Below are 26,302 nucleotides of genomic sequence, written 5' to 3'. Positions count from 1 at the left end.
AGCACGGCGCGAAGGAGGGCAGAGGACGGGCCCGAAGAGCCCAGTGCTGCCCAGGAGCACGAGGATGGCCCCCCAGCCCCGTCCGGTCCCTCCACATCTCCTCAGGGGACCGTTGCCCCCAGCACCTCTCCCTCCGGCAGCTCCGCGGGTCCCGACGCGGAGGAGCTCCCCGGCACGTCCAGCGGGGCCCTCGGCAGAGGTCCCGGCGAGCCGGGTTCCGAGGCAGCCGGTCCCTCTGAGCAGGGCCGCAGCCGCGGCTCCTCCTCTCGCGGCCGGGGCAGGAATCGCTCGGCTGGGGGATCCCGGCGCCCCACCAAGAGGAGGGCGGGCGCCCAGCGCGCTCGCTCTCTGCCCTGCAAGAGGCGGCGCCACCGGCGCCTCTAAATGGGGCTTACACGGCTTAACAATAAAAGATAAAAACACACAAGCACGCGTTGTTCCAGTGTCTTGCACATAGGACTGCATCGCTGGACGGCCTGTCAGCCTGGCCGCTCAAAGCAGCGAGTGATCTGTGTCTCTGGAATTGCCAGAGTGAGGGTGTAGAAAAGTGGAGTGTGAAAGAAAGGGAAAAGGATAGGGAAAGTGAGGGAAAGGATTCAGGGAAGGGGAAGATAAAGGAGAAAGGAAAAGGAAAGTGAAAGGAATCGGAAGTGGAAAGGAAAGGAGGGGAAGGGAAATGGGAAGGGGAAGAGGAAGGGGAAGAGAAAGAAGTTGCTTTCTACAGATTGTCTCCTGAAATAAAATGGCAGTGCATAGTACAAAGAACAGATTAGGCTCCGAACCATTGTAATTTAAGCAGGTGTTTTGCATTTAACTTAAAATCTCAGAAAACCAAAATCAGCCTTCAACCAGTCATAGGAAATGATAAATAGCAAGAGAGGTATTGCATTAAAGTGACCTTGTGTTCAAATAAATAAACTTCGGGAGCAAATAAATGAGCATAATGACTGGCAACTACTGAGTGAGTACAGTATTGGCATAAGTTATAATCCGATTTAACATGCTCTGGTCATATCTACTGTTACGTGAACTTTTTAGGCCCAATGTCTGGGCACCAAAAGGACTGCTGTGGTTTAACACAGCCCTGTGAGCCTGCCCACAGGGTAGAGAGATAGAATTAGGGAAAAAGAAGAAAAAGAGATAAAACACCACAATAGGAAAGAAAAGGAAAAGGGAAAAAATAAAAATTAAAAAAAAAACCAAAAAACCCAAGTGTGTCACAATGCAATCACTCACCACCCACTGACTGATACCCATAGGATATGGAATATCCCGTTGGCTTTTTTGGGTCAGCTGTCCTGGTTCTGTCTCTTCCCAGGACCCCCAGCTCCTTACTTACTGGGCAGCCTGAGAAGCTGAAACATGCTTGACTCTGTAAAGCACTGCTCTGCAACAGTTGAAACATTGCTGTGTTATGAACATTGTTTTCCTAGTATGTCCAAAACACAGTATCATACCAGCTACAGTGATGTGGTTTAACTTTGTCCTGGTCAAAACCAATGACAACCCCTTATTCTATATCATTTATGTCATACACATGGCTCACTCTTCTACAACTGGGTGACCAGACTGGAAGATGAGGGGGAAGGCTGTTGATGTAGTCTACCTAGATTTCAGCAAAGCCTTTGACACAGTGTCTCATGGTGTTCTCCTGGGGAAACTGGCTGCCCGTGGCCTGGACAGGTCTACCCTTCTTTGGACAAGGAACTGGCTACAGGGCTGTGCCCAGTGGGTAGTGGTTAATGGAGTTAAGACCAGCTGGTGACCCATTACAAGTGGTGTCCCCCGGGGATCAGTACTGGGGCCCATCTTGTTTAATATCTTCATTGATGACCTAGATGAGGGGACTGAGTGTACCCTCAGTAAGTTTGCAGATGACACCAAGCTGGGAGGCAGTTCTGATCTGCCTGAGGGTAGGGAGGCCCTTCAGAGGGATCTGGATAAGCCGGATCACTGGGTTGATCTTGTAGGTCCTTTCCAACCTTGTGATTGTACGGTTCTATGATTCTATGCTAAACACACTGCCAGGGGTCAGGACTAGGTCACTGTCCTTCTTAATTAACTTTTTAAAAATGGGTGCAGTGTTCCATTTTCTTGTCCGTAGGGACACCTTGGCGGCTTTTTAAGTCTAGTAGAGGGTGGCTTATCAACTCCATCTTTTGATTCCTTATGGACTCTGGGATGGATCTTCCCATGTCTTGGGAATATGTCCAAAGCTCTGAATGTGGCCTTATGTTTGGTCTTCATAGGATGGGAGGCACTTTGTTTCCTCAGGTGACCACCAGTGAAAACTGGTCACCTCAGAGTGAGGGACTAGACCAAGTGTACTGAGTCTATATAACACCCTGAGAAACTCTTAAGCCACAGGAGAGTACCTGGTGTCACTTCACTTGATTTGACAGGTGTCCCAGTCCTGGAACTGGGGCAAGAGAAGGCTCCAGAAGTCCAGGCACTGGGACATATAAATAGGGGTACACACAAGTCTAGGGGAGGCCCCTTCTCTCCACACCTGACACCCCCACTGGCAGGTCAGATGCTGGATCCAGAACTGGTGAATTCTCTCCCCCACCCTTCAACCAACTGTTTTTCTTTCTTTCATCCTGAAGTTGCTAAGGCAAGGCTTCCCAAAAGCTGGTAAGTAACTCAGGGTTTACTTTGATTTCCCATAAAGCTGCACAGCTTAGATAGATATGCTTCTGAGAGGCCCAACACATACTGGATCGTGGTTCTGTAAGGATTTCTCTTTAAGGTTGATGTTTGGACATGGTCCGTGTTATTCCATCTCAATCCAGTCTGAGTGGATTCATGAATTCGACTAATTCCCCCATCCCAGAGGTGGGGTGTGACACTCGGAAAGAAATATATATTCAGAATGGACGATATTTCTGAAAAGCATCAGGATCATGCTTACAGAAGAGGAATGGGAAAGACGGACCAGACATTCCTGAAGCAAGGAGAATGTCAAACCCAATTTCTGTGTAACACACTAGTGAAAAACCTACAGTTTATTACTGAAGAAACAGAGGATGTATATAATAGCTGTTGATTTAATCAAAGAAAATAAAAGTTCTATGTATTAGTGTCAATTGTAATGCATAAAAGGTGGACTGGAATGAAAAGGAAGGTACAGCAAATTAGGAAGAGGAAAAGAAAATAACATCTTGAAACTGGGGTGCTGTGTAGGGGTGGACAGCCCCATTGCGTGAATGACCCCTGACGCAACCAGGCCTGTGACCATCACCGGAGGGTGACGATTGTGACTGCTCGAAGCCCTCACTGCTCTAGTGAGGGTGCGGGCTAGAAGCCGTGGCTCAGTCTTGCGCTCGTTCCCCTGGACCCTGCTGAGCAGCTCTGCGAGGTTGGCAGGTTTCTTCGAGCAAAGGTTTTGGCTGTCGCTTGTGCTGGGTCGTGCCTGGGGCTGCGTCGCCCAAGCATCTCAGTGCCTTACACCAACAAGCATCGCTTCTGTTTCCCCGGCCCCTGCCCAGTGGCAGGCAGCTGGGACTCTTACTGAGTGCACCGCAGCAGCGGAGGTGAAGTGGGTGCGGGGACAGGTGGGTCCCTCAGGCCAGGTCCTGGGCTTGGCAGGGCTTCCTGCTGAGGACTTTCAACACCCTGGGACAACAGCGAGTGACTGTTGGCGTCTCTTCCTCTCTGCAGTGAGACACCACGCTTGCAGCCTCTGCGTTGAAGAACAGCTCGTCATTTGCCTCATTCTGCCCGGACAGCTGCAGCGCAGAGGAACATATGGGCTGCGGAGAGGAGTGGACATGTAATCCATCTGTCGCGATGTGCGACATGAGACATGGCCCTCATGGCAATTCCGTTAAATCACACGTTTATGCCTGGGCTAGCATCCATCGGTGGGCGAAGCTGAGGGGACAGCTGCCCGTGTGCCAGGACGGCCATGCGGACCATCTCGGGTCTGCCGTAGCGGGGGGAACAGAGTCAGTCTTGTGGACGGCTACTCGTAACTCCCCCACTCGCGGAGGTACCGGCCCTCCGGGGTGCCCATCAGCTTCCCATACACCACCACCGAGGCCGCAGAGGCGCTTGCAGCATCTGCTGTGCACACATGGCAACGGGCGGTGCAGGCGAAGAAGCCAAGATGTGGGAGCAGCGAGTGAGGTGGGTAGAGCTCCTGCCCGGAGGCGCCAGAAGCAACACACAGCAGCACAACGAGTGCGGGCAAGCACTCTTCAGGGCAGAGACGTTGACCTCCTTACTTCCCAGTGCCTAGCCCTGGATACAGGACATCTTCTTGCCCAGATCCAGGAAGCTTTGCCCTGGTGGCAGGAGCTGTGGGGCTGGGAGAGGGCGTGATTCGTCTTGGTCTCTTCGGGTTGCCGAGTGGGCTGAACAAAGGATGCCCTGGTGTACCACGCACCAGCCCACCCTGGGACCTATCACGGCTAGCATTCGATGACGCGGCTCATCGAAGTCGATCGTGTGAGCGTGCGGCCAGGAGGCCCGGAGGCTGCTGGGCCTCGAAGATGCCAGCGCTGCCCAGGAGCAGGAGCACGAGGACGGGCCCGAAGAGCCCAGTTTGCTTGCACCCAGGAGCCGAGGATGGCCCCCCGGTTGACTGACTTGGGTATGGTTGCTGAGCCCGCGTTCGGGTCCCTCCACATCTCCCTTCAGGGGGGACGTTGCCCCCAGCATCCGCTCCCTCGGCAGCTCTGGGGTTCCCGTAACGCTGGAGGAAGCTCCCCGGCTACATCCAGCGGGGCCCTTCGGCACAGGATCCCGGGCCGCCCCCCACCAAGAGGAGGGCCGGCAGCGCCCAGCGCGCTCCTCCGCCCCGCAAGAGGCGGCGCCCCCGGCGCCACTAGCCGGGCTGTCACAGCTTTTAGTAGAATAAAAGATAGACAAAAACACAGAAGCGCGTGTCGTTCCCAGGGTCCAACTTCCCAGACCGTTCGCCCTTCACGCACACGCCCAACACGGTGCCACTCAAGTGTCAGTGATACCTCAGCACCCTTATTGCTCTCCTAAAATACCTGAAAAGTGATTGCGGCAAAAGCTGCCAGACTGTTCTCACTATTGACAGCATCACGGAGTTCTCTAGATTAATCTTGCTCCATGACAGAGCGGCAGTGGACCCCTTTCTAGACCGTTTGCCCTTCACTCACACACCCAACACTGCGCCACGTGCGGGTGCCAGGTGCAGATGTGCCACCATTAAAGCCTTCTGCTGGGCCATGTGTGGGTTGTGATCTGCAGTGCTACTGTGAATGGAATCCTCTGAGCAGCAGGTGAAGGCAGCCAAAATACTGGAGCTGGAGTTTTGGGAGGGCCCTTGTCTTTGCCTGGCACCAACATGGAGCAGCGATTTGTGTCTCAGCGATTTGTGCCAGGATCAGAGCATAGGACCAAGAAAGAGGATAAGGATAGAGATGGGTTGGGCGAGGGAAAAGGTGAGGGATGTGGTTGTGGGACAATATATTTACAGTAAACAAATTATTCAGTCTATGAATTGGGTGTTTTACCTCACTGTTGGGAATATTTTGCTACTCTTTTAGACTTCCATATTAGAGTAGCAATCTCCTGGTTTTATCATCTGGAGTCTTTTTTAGTTTCTTTATGTAATGTTCTATAGTACGGAATATCCATTTTGCCAGTTTAGGCAGCTGTCTTTGTTCTGTTCCCTCCCATCTCCTTGCGCCTCCCCAGTCCTTTCACTGGCAGTGCAGTATAAGAAGCTGAAGAACTGAAATGCACTTGGCTCCGTGCAGTGCTATTCTGCAGCAACTGAATCATCAGTGTTATCAGTACTGTTTTCTCTTAAAGGCAAAACATTCCAACCACTATGAAGAAAATCTGCTCTGTCCTAGCTGAAACCAAGACAGTATCCACACCTCATTCCATAGCATTTACATCACGTTCATGTTCCACAATTTTCTGTGAATCCTAACTAGTTACCAGGCTTGTTTTTGATGTCTACACATATATAGCATTCCCATTCTGGGGACCATCTCTGTAAGTTGTCCATGGAATTCATTCAGTCCGTGACTTCGGGCTCCCTCCATCCTAACAGTCACTTGGTGCAGAAGGGATGATGCACCATGCTGGACTGATGCATGCTGAACCCAGTTCTGCTTCCATCAGTATTTGTTCTTTAATCTGGATCATTCTTAGTGGAATATTATTAATAAGGCATACAGCAACAACAGCAGAGGTGGCATGCAGAATTATATAGTAATTAACAACACACGATTCAAATTATTGGCTGTTCCCACCCAATCCTACCCTTCAGGTACACACCAGATATTGCCATCATTTTGCATTACTAACCATATGCACACAGGTCTCTGAGTAAAAGCAATCCCACAGATGGATTTGCCATTGCCAGATGCAAAAATAACCCAGACTGTCTTGCCAAGCATGTTCCTTATGTGCAACACAGGGATTTCCCCCTTCCACAATACGTAAGAGGGTTGATTGGGCAAATCCAGTTCTGTTGGTAGATCCAGGAGAGCTGACAAACCAGGTGGCTTTTGTTAAATGTGTATCTCGCTGTTTGGATCTTCCAGCACCTACTGCTATCACTGTAGCTTCTAATGGTTTGTTGTATTGTTTGCAGCTTTTCAGACTGAAGGAGTGATTGGATCTTTTTTGAACAGAACCTGAAAAGGGTTTGAGGATATGGGTGGTGGGGGGCAGGAAATATGTCACTTTTCTATGGCTCGTTAAAATGCTTGTGAATTTAAAGGATGTCTCCACTCTGTCAGAGTAAACCATCAGATGTCTTTTGAGACAGAATTCTGGCTGTTCTGTGCTGGTAGGCAGAATATGTAAGTCCAGGTCACCAGGAAAATAAGAAGACATTTTAAGAAGTCTTAAACAAACAAACAAATAAGGACATTACTCCTCTTGCTATGTTCTCCCTTGGATTCAGTATTCTGAGCTTCTTTTACTAGGTTTTGATATTCTTTGTGAAATTCAGCCACAACAGAATAAGCTAGGACAACAAAAGCTGCACACCATTACCCAGCTCATCCTCCTGGAAATACAAGAAGATTGTTTTTCTACTTCCAAGCACTTCATACCCACAGTTATAAATTACTCCAGGAAATCAGAACTTCAACAATTAAAACTGCTCATTGGCAAAAGTGCTTTTTACTGTTGGGCCTATGTCATAAGAACTGTAATTGTCCTGGCACTTACACTCAGTCTTAATCCTTCCAGCAACCCAGTTCTGCTGAGCACAACCAGGACACAGGCTGCTTCACTGCCTTATGCTGCCCAAGATCCTGCCTTGTTATTTCTGAGGCAAAAAACCACAATGTCTCAACCAACTGTGTCAAGAGACCAAGGGCCAACATTGCTAGAAGCATGCTGCCTTCTCTTTGCAAGGAAGAAGAAACAGTGAGAAAGCAGCAACATCTGCCTTACAGAGTGCACACACTGCTGCTGATGCTCCTGCTGTGCAGGGAAAGTTCTGGAAGATCCCATAGTTTTCAGCACCAGCTCAACAAACAGCTGGGCATCTCCAAGGACTTTCAGCCTCCTGAGGTAAATTCTCTACTTCAGGGAATTGCTCTTATCAGCAGTCTAGCTGTGTCTGATCACAAAAGCACTTATAGCAATCTTGGCCTTTGAGTCAACACAGGCTTTCTAAAATTGTTTATGCTCTGGGTTTAAAGCAGACAGGCGCTGAATTTTGTCTCCATTCTTAGGGCACAGTGGCATCTAGTGGTTTGAAAGGGAGAGAATGAGGCTGGCAAAAAGTACATAAAAACAGAGACTTCTTGCAATGGTAACTTCATAGTGAACTGTTTTTACACATCCCTGCAGAGATTAGGATGAAATATTCAACTCCACTTGAGACTCTGTCTCAATTAAGAATTTTTAATAAGAAATAGATAAATAAATATCTTTCTGAAGCTGTCCTGGTGGACTGAAATGCATATGTCATTGAAGATAGTCACAAGACAGTGGACACACTAGTTGTTGCCATTCGCATATTAACTCCCTTTATTTATACCAAAAAATCTTGCAATCCTGCCATGGTTTTGTGACTACATTTGTATTTAAATGCTTTCTTTCTTTAAGGTCTGAACAGATGTGGCAGAAGAGAAATTTTATTACACTGTTCAGTGATTTCATTTCAACTCCTTTGAAACCATGCTAGGATGGAACTATTAGGGCTCTACAGTTAACTGAGTTTTGGGTTTGGCTAATGCTGGCAATTTCATTGACGACGAGAATTTAGTAGTAATATATTTGAGAAATCTGGAGCTTAAACCAACCATTTGTTTTGATATCTCCAACTTGTTAAATTTCACATCCAGAAATCTTCCAATTTCTTTCTTTTTTTTTTCCTTTTTTTTTCCCCAGTGATTTTTTCTTTATTTGCCAACATTTGTCACAGTGGTGAGTGGTAAAGATCTCTTCTGTTGTTGGAGCTAAGATAAAGGAGGGACAAAATAAATATCTTGAGAGTATTAGTACGCAGACATTTAGCCAGTGAAATGTTCTGTAACTAAATGTCTCCAAACCCACTGAGTAAGGACTGTATTCCAAAGCTGTCAATTTCATCTTAGTGAGAAGAAAAGCTACATCTTTCCACAGCTGTTTTCAAGCAGCTTTCATTAGAGACCAGTCCAGCTGGAAATCAAAATACCTCACTTTAGTTTCAAAGTCAGCAGTAGGTCTGTCCCCAGTTAATACACAGTTTCTTTTCAATATTGAAGTTAAGGTCCAGGTAACCTTCAAGAGCTTCTTTCTTGTTTTGACAGTCTGCTTGCCTGTGCATATCAGAAAAATAAAAATGACTGAGACCAGACATTCTTGTGGTGCACTTAGTAGCTTTAAAACAAATATTACTGGTAGCCACTAAGGAATCTATTTTCCCCTTGAAATGTGGAGGCAACATTGTTAGCAATAATGAAGTTAAGAAACGTTATAGATCTCATCACATTCAGCCACCTGTTCACTCTCACCGTATCTGTTTTTTCTGTACATTAGTGGAAGAGAGGAAAACAAAAAGTGGAAACCAACTGAATGCTGTGCGAAATACAATAAATGCAGCCTATCACTGAGCTGGAGCTTTACCTTGCAGAATTCTGTAATTTTTCCCAACATATTAAGGCATTTAAGATACTCTGATGAGTTTAGACAAGATAAAAGGTGAAGAAAAAAAGTTACTTTTTGGTAGACAAGACTAATTCATTTTAATTAAAACTCTCTTTCTTCTTAAGAACTATGTAGCTCTTGAATGCAGATATGGCAAACACCTATGTTCATAAGAGCTGTCGCAGAAACACTGCATTTTTCATGAGTTACAAAGAGAGTCATAAAGTCTTGTTGTTAATCTCTTGCCAGAAACAGAAAGGAGTGCATGTAAATTTGGACATGTCTAGCTTAAAAGAAGCCTAGTTTTAGATTAAATTAGATGTAACATAAATTAAATCAGTAAAGCCCTCTTCAGCAGGGAAACTGAGAAGAGCTACAAAATGCTAATCAAGGTTATGATTATGATAGGTTACACACAGTTCTGTATTCTGAGCAAGAAAACAAGATTCTTTTCAAAACACTGTATATATTATCACATCCTATTCCTATCCCAGTATGCGTGAGTGAGAAAAATCCTCTGACTAAACCTCAGTAGCAAACTCCATTCTTGGAGTAGTTGCCCAGATTTTCAACACCATACCCAAACTCTTGTACAGAAAGCCAGGGCTGAGCAGAAAAGAGTGTGGCACCATGAGATAGTATTCATAAAGAGTAAGACATGCAATAAAGAGCTGAGAAATAATAATCAGATGTTGAGAATTAAATGGTGAGTAAAACTAAAGAAACAAACTATGCTTCATCTATGGCAATAAATATTTTACCATGAAGATCTCTGAACTCACAGAAAAAAAATATATGTTTTTCATTTTACAGCCTATTGATGTGTCACAGCCATGCAAAAACATAATAAGCAACGGTCTCCTAGAGCCTCAACTCACTTAACTGAAACAGATAAAGGTGATGTGTAACATTCATAAACATGATGAAATGTGAGCTATGGAAAAGTGCTTTTTGAATCACTACAAGGCCATACCCTGGAAAGCATGTCTGCCATTCTCTGTGTTCACTCAGAGCTTCTGAATGCTGCTCAGTGTTTGCACAAGGTAGAGAAGTCTTTTACATGCCTGCATGTGTTTTAACAGATTTGCATTTTGTCTATTCACAGCAGGTGGCTGAAATAAATTGGGAAAATGGGGATGCTTTGTTTCTGGTTTTCATGTTTATCTTGGGTAGGCTGTACATGTTTTCAGCTACAAAAAATAAGTAAAGACACATACATGAAATGCTATCTTCTCCAGCTTAAATGTATTGAAAAGGATGACATGCTGCAGTACTTCCTTGAAAGCTTTACACAGGTCAAGGTTGAAGACATCATTACTCCTCCTTTGTCTAACAGTGTTGTCACTTCTGTAGAAGGTCACCAAGTTAGCCAGGAATGTCTTGCCTTCTGTCAAGAATTTGGTAGGACCAAGGCCTGTTTCATACTCAAGCAGAAGACTTTTAATTCTAACATCAGTACACAAATCCCTCTTTTGTTGTTGTTGTTGTTGTTGTTGTTTGTTTTCCCTAGCTCAGATGCTGAGCTGATGGCCAGAGAGTCTGGGTTCTGGAGACTATATCTTCACTAACATGCTAACTTTCAGAATAGATCTTTTGCCTAATTTCAGTTTATCTTATGATAGGATACAAAATGCAGCAATTACTTCTTTCCAGTGAAAAATATACCAAATTTTAAAAGCAAGATTTGGAAGGGAATACTATAAAATACCTTACATTATTGTCAGAACTCCATGCACCGGTAATGTACTGGGAATTTGTGAAGAAAGAAGCGACATACTTATGAGCAGAAGATGCTCATGGTTGATAATTTGTACACTGGCTGACAAGTTCTTAACTGAATCACAGCTTACTGTATTTCTCCTCAGCAGTAAATGACTATATTTTCAAAAATTGCCATTGTTGCTGACCCTGATACAAAACAGAAATCAAATTAAGAGTTATTATTTCAGAAGAAGAACTAAAGATGTGTTTCATAAAGTCCACGATCCTTTGGGATATTTTATTAATGATATTAATATCTGGGAACCACATTAAAATAACATAGCTCATTAATCTTAAAAAAATATTGACTACATATGCAGTCATCTCCATTCTGTCATGACAAATTAAGGCCCTAGAAGAGCCAGTACCTGAAGATGTAATTGTGAGAAAAGCAGAAACAGATACCTGACCTTCTTGTTTCTCCAACAGTTTCCAAACATTTTTAGAGTGAAAAGAGCTGGCAGTCATCCATTCCCTTCTATACTTCAGCTTGCACACTAGAGTCAACTCTGAGGCAGACTTGGATACAAGAACATTTCTGTTTCAAGTCAGTGCAGAAATTTTTGCCAAACATTTTGAATATCCGTTTCAATCAGATACTTTCATTTATTGCCCATGTGAGTGTCACCCCATGGCTCTGTCTAATTCTGTGTAGCTTTCCTAAAATCCCAGCCATGCTTTTACAGCAGGAAAGGTATAGTGTCACATTAATTCAGCTCAGTCCTTGTGGAGACAAGGTGCTGCTGTTCAGTTTTGAAGAAGCCAGACACAGCTGAGCCAAATTATTTCAGTTATGTGGAAATAAAATCTGCCATGCCATGGCACCATGGGATTTATACTGAGACAGTCAGTCCCACTTGAAACTTGCCTTTCACTGGAGTCTTCAGCATTCAGGTCACCACTTCCTTGCCAAAACATGGAAAAATAGAAGTGTCCATTCATCCATTCATGAATTAACATTGACAAATGGATAAATTCTTGAAAACCTCAAGATTTCCGCAACTTGGAATGTGATGCAATCCTCTGCTAAACTTTAAATCGATGAGGTAATCTCCAACTTTTTTTTTTTTCCCAAACACATAATTACTGCTCTTGTTGAACTCACACCTTCTAGTCTTTTTACAATAGAAATAGATTTTTTAAAAAAATGTGACCCTTTCTTTTCTGGTGTAATTTTTTTATTTTTTTTTTTTTTTTTTTTTTTGGTGGTTGAACACTGTTAAACACTGTTCTTTCATCAACCTTCTCTATTCTTCATTCACTGCTCTGATTTTTCCAGTATTTTCTTGGAAGGAAAATGAAATCAAACAGTTAACCTAGCTGAAAAAATAAATAAATAAATTTTGTTTCCTTACATACTATGTTGCACTTTTAAATGCTCAGAGTTGTTTAAATGATGTACATGTGTGTGAGAAGTAAAGCATGTCTTTACCGTGAAAGATGGAATTGAAAAGTACATTTGTAGATTTTGGGAGTTTCAGGTTTAGATTCTAAGTTAAAATAATATAGGCTTATATATACTGAGATTTTCAAAAGGTTTGAACATTGGTTGTAGAACAGAAGTTATAACTATCCAAGATTATTTTTAAAAATCTTAAAACTCATGGTTGGTGGACCAAAAAACTGACATGCTGGACAAAGGATCCATGCTACTCCCCTTATTTTAAATGGGTCTTTCAATTGACCTTGATGTAGAATGAGTTTTTTGCTCATTCAGAACAATTGGTGGTTTTTTCTTTATCCATTTTGTGTTTTGTTTCTTCAGCAAAATTAAAAATATTGTGGATGTTGCTGAAAAATAATCATAGATCCATCAAATTGGGTTATTTTGAACTAAATGGGTGCTAGAATGGGATTAAAGGTCATCTAGGAAGACTTTTTCCTTTTGATTTAGTGTCTCCTTTGCACTTAAAGGGTAATAGGTTAATAGGCTAAAACAGATATTTTTTATATGGGCCAAAGGCCAGCAAGTTCAGTTCTGAGACCTATTGAGGCATTGATTTTGCTGCCAGTTTTGCTGCCGCTCCCTTAATGACTTAAGCAACAACCAACCGTTAATTATGAGGCTATATGCAGTGAAGATGATATGTATATCTTACAGTTGCAGTGGATCAAAACCTTTTGATATCATGGAGCAGTGCAGATAAAATACACTTATATCCACTACTGCATTTGTAGGATATCTGTACTTTCACTGAACCAGAATATGACAGCACATAGAAACTTCTTGAAGGCCAGGAAGAAGTTTCATCTTTACTATCACTGAATAACGCTAAATATTAAAATCATTTCTACTTAGAAAGTTATAGGGCATGAGCTAGAACTGATATTTAGAGTAATATGCTGCTGCTGACATCTTGTGGAAATGTATGATAAAATAAAGCAACTGGAAAATTTTATTTGGGACGCAATTATATCTGAATGAATAAATGGTAAAAAAAAAAAAGTCATTTAATTCTGAATATCATAAAATATAAGAATTCAACAAGGTATTCAGCTACCCTGAAATAAAAACTGCATTCTCCTTTTCACTAGAGGAAATGAAAGACTTATATGTGAGAAAACACAGGCACATTTGTTGCTTTAATTAAGAGATGGAACTGTTTTGTTGAACTGGAAAACAGGCAAGTGAAGAAGGTAAGCTGCTGTTATTGGCAGTGAAATAGGAGATAAAATAGAAAAGAAGCATGGAAAGAGCTGGAAGAACTACTACAGTCATACCTTCCTTCCCTCTGACCTTCTTAGGATCAGCGTTATGGCATTTTGCTATTATGGAGATAACTATTCTGGGGAAAGCAGATATTTTTACTGGTTTTTTTTTTTGTTTTGTTGGGGTTTTTTTGTTGTTGTTGTTTTGTTTTTGTTTTTTTTTTTTGTTTTGTTTTTGTTTGTTTGCTTGTTTTGCGACCAGGCAGTCATAGTATGTATTTTATCTGTATAAATATATAGGTGTTTATCAGTAGACACACTCACAAAAGATGGAGGCGTATTCTTCCACGCTAAAGAAGAGTTCAGGAGTACAGAGTTTTTATTTGCACTTCTCTATTATTGTTTCCTTAACAGTTTTAAAACAACCAAAGAATCATAAGGATAATTAAATTTGTTGTGTTTTTTTTTTAATATGAACGGAGTATCCAACTGTTTCAAAGTGTGGTAGAAGGCGTGCTGACAGACTCTCATTGTCATTAGAATAGGGCATTCCATCCAGCCTGCAGTACTGGTTGCATTCCAATCCAATATAGCCTACCCATAATCATTTGACTTTGCTTTTATGCCTCTTGCTGCATCTTCATTGTAACCTGTTTTCAAAAGCATGCACTACATTTCCTGCTGAGCATGTATGCTTCTGCCCTATTACATACTTAACTGCTTTATGAACCAATATGCTTGACTCTGTATGTGTGTGCATGTGCATATAAATGAATTAAAAGTCTTCTGGTGAGTTCTGCATTTATTTCACTTCTTTTTTTCCAAGTTGCTTAAAGAACTATGAGGTGTTTTATATTGTGCACAAGAACTCTGCAATGATAACACTTATAATGGATACGAATTTTCTGAATTTTCCATTGATAATACATAACTAACCTGTACTGAAATCACAAAGCAGTGACAAAGCTGACGATGTGACTCAGGTAACAGTTTATCACTGTCTAAGCACTTGAATGTCACAGCAATACAGGGCTCCAAACTCTGGCATGATCTCTCTAAAAATGTGAAATAAACAACAGTCTATTGGTAATGTTTATGATTTAAATTCATTGAAGTCTTATAGGCAGACTGGTAAAGGAAACTTTAATAGTGTACAGCCTCCTACTGCATACTTCTACAATGTAAACCTTAATACTTTCAGACAGGATGCTAGAATTAATTTTATTTTGCATGTATCTTTTGCCTAAATGAAGCACAAACTTTTTATTAAACAGAGCAGACTAAAGTGAGATTTGGTCTTAGAGAACAGCCTAAGCTTATGAATGAGTCTGGGCAGTCACCATCATGAAGAATGAACATGTTAAAGAAACTTAAGCTATCCATAGTAAAGCACACAGATAAACCACTGTTTTTTTAAAATCCAGTGCAAAACACCATCTGGGAAACTACTCACTTTACACCTTTTAAAGCTGCCTTTTTAACAGTTTATTATATTTTGAAACATATTTAGGAAATGTTGTTCTGTCACCAGTCATGTTTTAAGTTTACTTCTAGAATTATCCAGAAGTAAATACTAAAATTTCTGCTTATATAACATAATAGTTTCAAATGGAACCGAAGCTATGCATTGCAGTTTAAAAAGTTGCTTTCCACGATAAATAACTTGCTCTTGTGGCTCTGCTCACAAAGAACATCCCTGCATCTGCAGTGCTTACATATAAAACCATGAGTACTACTAAAGTATATGGCAATGGTACTGAAGTTACGGTAAGTTGAACATGAGGCAGCAGTAACGCCCTGACGCCCAGAGGGCCAGCCATGCCCTTTTACAGCCATGAACCTGTATATTCCATCCTAAACAGTACTATCCAAATCACAGCACAACACTACTGGCAGCAGATTATTTTTGCTACATGAATAATAACCCTCAATGAGAACAAATGACTGTGTGCAAAGCACATAAAATCAACACCTTTTAAAGCTGACAAGACGACATCCTATTTTAAATTCCTATGACTCAATTTTTTAGTGATACAGTGCAAAAATAATAATAATAAGGAAAAAAATAAAACAAGTACTGTTTGCTACGACTTTCTTCTGCAGTATGAACCTGAGCAAACATTGATATAATAATAATAATAATAATAATAATAATAATAATAATAATTAAAAAAAGCTTAGCTTGTGCAGTATTTAGTCAGCATAACACCTAAAGAAAAAACACTTCTATTAGGAATAGTTTGTGGTTAAAGAATAGAGAAATATGAAGTGAGGAGGCTTTCTCATATCAGGAAGTTTTAGGAAGGAAAACTGCAAATGTGAGATTGCATATAGACAGGAAATCCAGTGTTTCAGTAATGTCAAATTTCACTGGTAAAACTGTCAGTGCTGCCCACTGCCTTGTGCCATGCTTGCCTCTTGTTTTCTCAGAACCCTCAGATCATGGTGAGAATCAACATACATAGTGTATAAGCATTCTGGACACCCAAAAGATGGTCAGATACAATATTCTAACCCAGAAGCTTTTGTTCAAAATGCCACTTTCCTTTTACTTAAAAAATATATAGCTTTTAGTAGTTTGATAGAAATACCGTTCAGAGTGCATGTGGAAAGAAAGGAGTGTTGGGGGGGAAAAGAGATCCTGCACAGAAGAATATGAATTGAGACTGAGGCAGGTAGCCAAGCTTCTTTCAATTTCCCTGGAAATCAGTAACATAGAAGAACCATTCATTTGCACAGTATGAAAGCAGGTGTGCAATGTGACTAGGAGGGAAGAAATGGCAGTGTGTAGTCTGAAAAAGGTGATAAATGCTGTAATTGTTAACTGCCCCAGTTGGTCTCCCTAAGCAGAAACTTGGCTCAGAAAATGCTGAAACAAAGAGGTGTTGTTTAGGTCATTAGTTACTATTCACTTGTGCAGAACGGGTGGCTTTAAACGTACAGTTTTGTTCCGGACTGTGTTAGTTAAAAGGCTTATAGCACTTTGAAAGGAAACTGTAATACTTAAAGCTAAATTTCAGTAACTCACAGTCCAAGGAGACAGACGAAAAGAAGTTGTACAGAAAAGAAAAACAAATACAAGAAAAGAGACAAAGGTAGTTTCCCAAATTGTAGTTCATTGTGAGATAGTACTGGGATGTTTAGATCAGTCTTAAGATTTTTAGGTCTTATAACAATTTCTGTAAGACACTGACAAGTCTTCAAGGGACTTGCTTGCTTCTTTGTGTATGTGAACTCTATAGTAATATTCCCAATTTAATGTTTCTCTGTGTCTGATTAAAACTAGTAGTTAAGGTACTGGACAGATAAGAAAAACCAAATGAGAGATAAACATCCCATGACATTGGAAATGACAACTGTAATCTCACTAGAGGAAAAACGAGACTGAAATATATTTGTATCTTTTCCATTTTGCCTAGAGGAAGGATGCAAAGTCAAAACAAATTTCTGTTTTGAAAACTGAAGCTAGCAAAATCTTGTCAACCCAGTAACTCTTAAAAATTGACCCCTGTGAGTTTTTTGGAGCTACTTCCTAGGGAGATGGTTGTTTAGGATGGCAGAAATCTCAGGACACATTGCCTCTTTCACTTGCAGCCTCATATTTGCCTCAACCCGTTTTAACACGAATTCCTAAACCCCTGATTTACACAAAGAATTAAATTTGATTTTCTCAGTTGAATTCTGGGTTAATTGTGCACTGACAGCAAGGAGAAAGTTAGATAGAACATGGCATGAGATAAAAAAAAATAGTTACCATTCACTGAAATTCCCTCAGTTACTATTTATTGAAATTCCCTCCCTTCATTGCAAATGAACATTCAAATAATGAGTAACAGAATGCAGCAAACAAATACACTTATTTCAATAAAAACAAATTTTCTGTTATTCCACATAAATCTAACATCTTCCATTTTTATTTTCTTTTTTCTTTTTTCTTTTTTTCAGTTTTTTCTTTTTTTCTTTTTTTAATGTTTAAATATAAATGAAAACAAAATAATGTATAATGGGTACATTCTTTCACTGACATTTTAAAATTATTTGAAATTTTATTTTTTATGCAACAGTGCAAATACCTGATTTGCTCATTTCTGACATTTAAGATGTTTTTGATAGTAAAAGAGGTGGGTGTTTCTTTTTTCTTTTTTTTTCTTTTTTCTTTTTTTTTTCTTTTTTTTTTTTCTTTTTTTCCTTTTTTTCTTTTTGTTTGATTGTTTGTTTGTTTTAGACAGCAGGCTGACTGCTAAGCAAGAAGAGAAAATCCATTAACTATTTTCTTTTCCACTGTATTAAGAACTGCTGAGGTATGCAGTGCTGTATTTGAAGGAGTGTTTTTTGTATACACATACAACATTTAAAAAAAAAAAATCATAAGCATCTTTATTTGATTTTTTTTAGACCAAGGGTGTTGTGCAGAAATCTGATTCAGACTGGATGCCATCTGCTGGTGAACACCAGTAAGTAACTCTGCCGTTGCTTTAATGTCTTTCATGTAAAATATAGGCCTAACGCTAGACATTCAAATTCATAAACACAGCAGACAAGCTTACAACTGTGGATATGATAAGAGCAAGTTCTCCTGTACAGCCTGATCTGCCTGCCTGAGGGTGACTGCTGGCAAAGTTTCCCAGCAGGTTCCCTCTCCTTTTTCTGACCTGCACTATGATGTCTCCAGCAAGTCTCCTTCACAGGAGTGATTCCCTCTACACTAGCTCCATAGATTTTGCTGCCATACCCCCTGGCTGTACTCCCATAGTACAGACCACTCTGCTTCTTATTTCTGTTATCTCTCATAACTAGAACACCTCCTTGTACCTCTGGTAGCAGGACTTCCATGCAATGACTAGCCAAATCAGTACATTAGTATTGCTAAGCTCTGTTCATTTTCAAGAGTCTTCTAAAGCCCATTCTTGAAAGAACAGATGAAAAGAACAACTAGACAGTGGTTTACAAAAGAAAAGCATACTAATCAACAACAGAAAAAAATAAAAAAAAATAAAAATAAAAAAAATCTCCCAAATCAAATGTATAGACCAGAAGAAGGTGTCACTACTCAAACTTATATCCATGACAGTCAGACTGTAGGATTTCATACACAATTATGTTGGCAACTAACCCTCCCAGGTGCGAAAAAAAGGCTTCTGTGTCAATGAACCACATCTGATGATCTCAGAAATGTGGTATGGTGTTCTCATCTGCTTCTATTTGTCTCTTGTCCAGTAGTAATACCAGATAGCCAGCACTGGTTACTGTGCTTGAGATGCAACTGGAGCATGGTTCAGTGTCTTGTCAAATAACAGTGAAATTACATTCATGTTACACTAGTGCTAAAAAGGCATGAGGTTACTTTATCTTGATAAACTCCTTTTTCCTTTTCCTTATCTAGCATGGTAGAGGTATATAGAAGTAATTGCTGAATCTATCAAAAGAACTTACTCCAGCCAGAGAGCCCACAACATGAGAGTGATTAGATTTACATGTTAAAAAAATGTAAGAACTTCTTTGTCTATTCTATTTTGATTACAACTATGAGCTTTCAAAAGCAACACAATTATTCTCTAATTGCTACCTATTACTGTGCTATAGGCTGGAGAGAATTAAAGTTCTAAATCTCATTTGAGCTGGTCTGGCACAGTGGTGTTAGAATCCGTAATGTACCAAATGTACTGCAGCTGGGCCAGTGTTTCTAGAGAATAGCAGGGTACATTTCACAGACTGCAAGTAAACATCTGCTATTCCAGCTACAGCTGTGTGCCAAAGCCTTTTGCAAAGATGTCTGTCTGAGGCAGATGCAGCCTCTTTCAGAAAAGGCATGTGCTTTGACTTGTTTTATACTGTTAGTTTTTGATAAAAGCCTAGCAATAGCACAGAGAAAAACACCCACTGTGTCAGAACAAGACAATTTCTGTGCTTGTCAAAAAATTTGTGGCCAGTTCTCAGAAAGGGAACCAGGACAAGTTACATGGCCAAACCAGCAAATGTTGCAGATCTAAATGCTTGTGTACAGATTTCAACCCAGCAAATTATTACTACTAGCATGTTTAAAATCCGCTTATGCTTTTTGCTGGTTGGGGGCTTACGTTCATGATTATGCCTGAGAATTAGTTAATTTAGAAACAAGATATAGTACTTGAGAGATGTTCCATAAGCTTAGGATGAATCCACACTAAGAGACTTTGTTCTTTTTTAAAACTTACACGTTTCTATTAAAAAAAAAAAAAAAAAGATATTTAAAAACAAACGAACAACAACAAAAAAAATACTGGTTACTGACTTTCCAAAAGTTTGATTGACATTTTCATTACAAATATGAAAAAAAAAAAAAAGAGAGAGAGAGAGAACTCTTCACCTCATCCACACCTTTTGATCACATTCAGACTTAGACCAGGGATATTCCTCTGCTGTATTCACAAGTCCTTCACTCTGAATTCAGGTACATTTATGAAAAGATTTTTTAAAACCCACAACAGCAGAACAGTGAGAGCAGCGGTCTTGAGCTGTATACACATTAATCAATTAATTGCAAACAATAGCAGTATAACAAAACAAAACAAAAGACTAAAAGATTATGCTTCAGATAATCACTTAATTACTGCAACCTTCATGAAGAATGGCAATCCCATGAATATCAAATCCCAAAAGGAATGTATTTTAGAATTTATCTAAAATTTAATTTATCTAAAATTCATGTAGGCAGTTCTGGTTTGTTGGTGGCAATGGTTTTTGTTTTGTTGTTTGAGTTTTTTTGAGGGGATTTGGTTTTTGTTGTTGTTGTTTCTTTTTGAAGCAAAGCTTCATTTTTGTGTCACCTAAAAGTGACTTGATTAAAATAGGAGTTGAGTGAGAAAGCCACATTCTGACATTCAGAATAAGAATGTTTTTCAGCTTGCTAGGTGGATTCCATGAGCTTCCATTCAAATGTTTTTGTTTTATTTTGAAGAGTTTTTTAGTAGATAAAAAACAAATGCTGCAGAGCTGCCTGCCCTGATGACATTGCCTACACCATATCTGAAGAATGATCTTGTTTTCTTCCAATATTATGGAGCAAGATACCCTGTCTGCCAATAACAACACAACTGCTGAACTATGGCACTTTCTTGTCAGTTAGAACAGCTTCATGTAGTATAACATATTGTGTACTGGAAGAACAGTGGGGGCGTAGCTCTGTAACCAAAAGCCACTTTCCTCTCTTGTAGGGAAAAGTGCTAGAAAGTTGTTGGCGCTCAGTAGTGTTAGAGCTCCCTTAGTTTCTTGTAGCATCAGAACAGTTCTCTTTATTGTGTTCATCATGCATCTTATATACCACTCACTTACAAGCAAGACATTCCTGTTCCTCTAACAGTTCCTGTAATCAGTTAATTGGTCCCAGCTTCTCCCAAACAACAGTGATAAAGGATGAAAGGTTTCTTAAAAGTAACAGGATTAACAGTGCATATCAAAAGAACCTCCTGTCTACACTTGGATGCAAACAGACACTGCCAGCTCTTTGTCTTACGCTCTGGTCTTCCGTGGCTTCACAGTGATAAGGTCTACCAAAGAGTCTGATAAGCTCTTTGGTGACTCGCTCACAGTTACATCTTCCCCAACAAAAGTCATCCCAGGATATTTTGTGCTCTGTTAGCTCTGTCAATTTGGATATAAATAGGCAATTTCAGCTTAAATTCTTAGTGCATTTTGGATTAGTAATGGCTTGTGCTCAAGGCACCCCTTCAAGTTCTATAGCTTTCTTCTTGCTTTAGATCTGAGAGGGATGTGAGCATTCCTGAGCTAATCTAGCCCAGTTTGTGGGACATCAAATCAACTACGAAGATTATCCAATTCCAGCATTCACTACTCATCTCCCTTAACTTTGGCACATAAACTTTCAGATCTAGCTGAAAATTTTGGAGAGAAGTTATCCCTGGAAGGAATTTTTTCCCCTCTTTTGAGATATTTGTAATGACAGAGGGAGTTAGAACTGAAGTTAAAGACACTCAAACAAAACAGAGTGGATGGAGACACAGTGCTCTACCAATGTCTTTCCAAATCAAAGCCAAGAAACTTTGAAGAGCTACAGAGACAGGAAAAAAAAAAAGAAAAGAAAAAGAGAAAGAAAAAGAGAAAGAAAAGAAAAAGAGAAAGAAAAAGAGAAAGAAAAGGAAAAAGAGAAAGAAAAAGAGAAAGAAAAGGAAAAAGAGAAAGAAAAGAAAAAGAGAAAGAAAAAGAGAAAGAAAAGGAAAAAGAGGAAGAAAAGGAAAAAGAGAAAGAAAAGGAAAAAGAGAAAGAAAAAGAAAAAGAAAAAGAAAAAGAAAAAGAAAAAGAAAAAGAGAAAGAAAAAGAGAAAGAAAAAGAAAAAGAAAAAGAAAAAGAAAAAGAGAAAGAAAAAGAGAAAGAAAAAGAAAAAGAAAAAGAAAAAGAAAAAGAAAAAGAAAAAGAAAAGAAAAAGAAAAAAGACTGTCCATTTTCTGGCTGAAAGAAATTCATAAAAGCCAAGGAACAAATAAAAACCAGCAAAGGAAATTCAACAAAGTATTACAGGCATGAAAGAACAGCAGCACTCAATAATTAATTTCTGGAAAGCAATATACAGAATTTTCATCTTTTTAACTGGTCACACAGTAATTATCCTAAATCTGTCAGTATATCTCAACGCTACTTTCAAACTGGGTAAAGATGCTGAATTACAGATTGGAGCTGATGAAATGAGAAAGCTGCTAAGGAAAGGCTGAATGTTGCCTATCCAGTATCCTTGACTGTTAGCACATACCTCTTAGTCACTGTTTGTCCTAAAAACTCAAATGAAAAAGAGATTTTGCACAAGAACTTAAGGTCTGTGATTTAAATACAGAATTGTTAAGCTCAGCTCTGACAGTTAGAAGTCCATGATTACTTCAGTGTAAAACTGTAGAGAGTGTTTCTCAAGTAGTTGAACAGCTCTGCAAAGTATTTCAGCATTTTAATATAGCTAGGTTTCTGTGATCATACTTTTCCTTTCTATTCACTAATATGTGAAAATTCCTAGTCAAATAATCATTTTCAGTCTATGCTCCGTGTTTCCAAACTTCGGTGTCTTATTTTAATCTTTCTTTTGAGAATGTCTGGAAGTCTGTGTAGAAAACTAAATGCAGCCTCATTATCCTTGCCTGGAAATTTGTGGAATGGATATTCTGATTCTTTCTGGCAGATCTCAAATAGATTGCCCGCATTCATTTTCTCTATAAAAACGTTTAGTATCCTTTTCTGTATTTATTTTGAAGCATAAAATATGTAAATTATTTTATTTAGTCAGCAACTAGTTGGAGAAATGGAGTCACTGAAAGATGAAGAACAGCAAGGGTGATAATTATGAAATGAATGACGGGAAGGTCTTTGCTTCATTTTAATAAATGAAAGTTTTCATCACGAGTTCCTTATTGCACTGGCTTTAAAAGATGCTTACTGTGTGATGTTGGGAAGAAGATCTGAGCTCACACTTTTAGCCATATGAGTGCAACGTAGATTAAAAATAAATAAATAAATAAATAAATTTTATGCCAGACTGATATGAGCTGCGTTCTCCTTCTGGATATACTGATGTTTCTTTGCTAAAAAACAGATTTGATGATAGCCATCCAAGATACACTGAAATAATTATTTCCCTGCAATGTGCCCTGTCAGACCTCCACTGTATTTTTCATCTCTAACAACTACTGTCATCCCTTTAAAGGAAGAAAGATGTAAAAATCTTCAGGAAACATATGCATAATATCTAAAATTATATTACACTCAACCTGCTTGTAAAACTGTGCTTTAATGTCTGAGTCCATTTATAATAAGTAACAAGCATCCATAGCATGTAGAAACTGTTCCTAAGTGTCTGCAAGGCACAATAAAAGTCTTTATGGAAATGATATGTGGCCACAGGGAGAGGTAGATGTGGAGTATTTGAAGAAGTCTGCAAGACATATATGCCTGAGAAACCTTGTCAGAGGTCACTGTTAGGTTGTAGTCAGAAAAGACGAATTTCCCTTTAGACCTGGTTTACTCGGCTTATTTGTTGGGAAATTAACTTGTGTCTTCCTCTTCTCATACAAAAACCCCAAATTCTTAATTAACTAAGCAGGAAATGCAGTTGAAAAGCAGGACATGACGTGAAGAACATATACTATCCAGCTTTACTGGACAAGCTATGTTGCAGGATAACAGTATTCAATTTACAAGCCAGGAGTTTAGTATAATAATTCCCATGTAAACTTAGCAATATAGCCACAGATATCTAGGACACTGTTTTAAACTATAATGATTTTTTAAATGTCACAATGAGGTCATTGATGAATATGCACACCAGTAGAATTGCATCTACATTAACAAAAATGTCCTTTTCTCAATGTATCAAACACTGCTTTCTGAAGAGACTTGTTTATTACTATTTTAAATAAGTTACCTCTTAAAGTGGTTTATTTGTTTATTAAAATGTATTCAGACAGGAAATATTAAAAGCAAAGTCAATTGCTTTGTCTCACAGTACAGCATCCAAGACAGCCATAACAATAAATGTTGGTTTGATCTCAGCTCTGCAAGCACATTATAATATAATAACTCAGTACATAAATTTTTAAAATATGCCATAAAATCTTAACAATTTGCTGATTATTTTTTTTTCCATTTTTGTACTCTAGTTAAATTTTAGGGAAACCAAACACATGAGGAATGGATATCATTAAACACCTACAAGGTTTTGAAGCCTCTATAAATTTGGTCATACTAACAAAGGGATCAGTAAATCCAAGGAAAACAGTCAAATGATGTCAGTATAATTCAATTAAAGCTGAGAGCAGAATGATGCTTGAAATAGACACAGCTCAGCCTCTTCAGCAACATGCCATAAAACTATGAAATAAGCAACTATCTAATATTGCTCCATAATTCAGAAAGCATATGCAGCTGAGGTTCACAGCCCTTTGAGCCCTTTCAGCTGCAAACCAGCACGTCAACTCTATTGAGATCAAAGACTTCCAGTCTCATGTAATCAGGGTACACAATCAAGAAAACCATGGCATTGTTGAATGCTGAAAGCCATTTACTCCATAATGCTACTGCCTATTACTCATGGGCAGCCCATATGATGGTCTGTCCTCTGGCTGGACCCTAGACTCTGTTACTCTGTTCTCCTACGTCTGCTCTGAATATGGAAGCATTGTAGAATTTTCTTCATGGCACTTCAATTTTCACTGGTTTTGTATAACAAATAAACTTACTTCTGGGCATAATTAATGGCTTCCTCAAACTGTTGGCCACATCTTGATCATCCAGGATATCATGCTGCTTTATAAATACTGTCTGCTATGAAAATTTTGATAATAACCTATTAGGTTTGCAAATATAACAATAATTGAAAATGCCAACGAATTACCTAATATGGTACAATCAGCAGTTTAAATATTTTTTTTTAAGTAAGTGTATTTAAGGCCAGATGCAACTCTCAAGATAATCGGCATAAAATGACCCACTGAGTTCATTGCACAGTATTACAAGCTTCATTTTAAAACACTCTTCTTGAAGTAAAACATTGATTTTTGTTTTGTTTTGTTTTGTTTTTTAGAAGAATTAGTCTTTCTTCTACAGCTCAAGGCCACGGTTTTTCTTGTAGATAGTTTTTCACTAGAGATGCTCTATTCATTGATTTCTTGATGTGAGAAAAAGAGTTGGAAAGACAGAAGAAGACAAAAATCTCCCCTTTGCTATTTACCTTTCCATGTCTTCACACAATTGCTTTTAGTGAGGCTGAGATCTAAGCTGTAAGATGCCCTGGAAGGAAAGTTTGCCTTTGTAAATGGTGGGCACTCTGGAAAATACAGTTCAGTCCTCTTGGGAGCTTCCTATGAAAAGCAGTCTAAGTATGGAAACGTTTCTGAATAAGCCTTTTTTCCCCTATAAGGCATAGATAATCTACAAATTAACTACAGTTTATAAAAAGACATATTAGCAATTTTTACAGTTTTTTCGCCACATTTGCTCACTAAAACATTTACCATTTCCACAAAACCATTAATAAATAATATTCTGACAAAATAGCTCAGTAATATCTGCCTATCAACAGCACAAATTCATTGCAGTGAAATTCTCTTATGGTTCTTCTTAACTGTTCATGAAGAGCACAACAACTAAGAATTTGAAAGGAGGATGCACTCTGCTCAGAGATAAAAGTAAGCAGTAAATGATCTCATTTACTGCATTACAGAAGCATTTTGCTGCACGGGCTAATCAGAAGAGAAAATGCTAAGGCTTGATTATGAGTCAGTTTTGCTCTAGTGTTAAGCAACAACATAACTCATTTTGTCCAGGATTATGTTCTTTTGAGAATTAGGAGCTCAAATACAATTACAAAATCAAATTGAATTTATAAAATAAAGGGATCAGCCTTTCCAGATTTTCACTTACAGATATACGCTCCTATGGATGAAACACTGGCTGAACGGCCAGGCCCAAGAGTTGTGGTCAGTGGAGTTAAATCCAGTTGGCGTCCGATTGCAATTGGTGTCCCCCAGGGCTTGGTACTGGGGCCACTTCTATTTAACATCTTTATTAATTATCTTGATGAGAGGATTGAATGCAGCCTCAGTAAGTTTGCAGAAGACACCAAGGTGGGAGGGAGTGTTGATCTGCCTGAGGGTAGAAGAGCACTACAGAGGGACCTGGATAGACTGGATCAGTGAAACACGGTTGGCTGTATGAGTTTCAAGAAGGCCAATTGTTGGGTCCCGCAGATTGGTCACAACTACTTCAGGCAATCCTATCTAGATACCACAATTTCTAATCAAGTCAGTAATCTAAATCCAAAATACTACATTTTGCATAC

The sequence above is a fragment of the Coturnix japonica genome, chromosome Z (genome assembly GCF_001577835.2).
Source record: "Coturnix japonica isolate 7356 chromosome Z, Coturnix japonica 2.1, whole genome shotgun sequence".
NCBI lineage: Eukaryota > Metazoa > Chordata > Aves > Galliformes > Phasianidae > Coturnix > Coturnix japonica.
The sequence above is the reverse complement of the archived record's forward strand: the minus strand, read 5'-3'. Positions refer to the sequence as shown.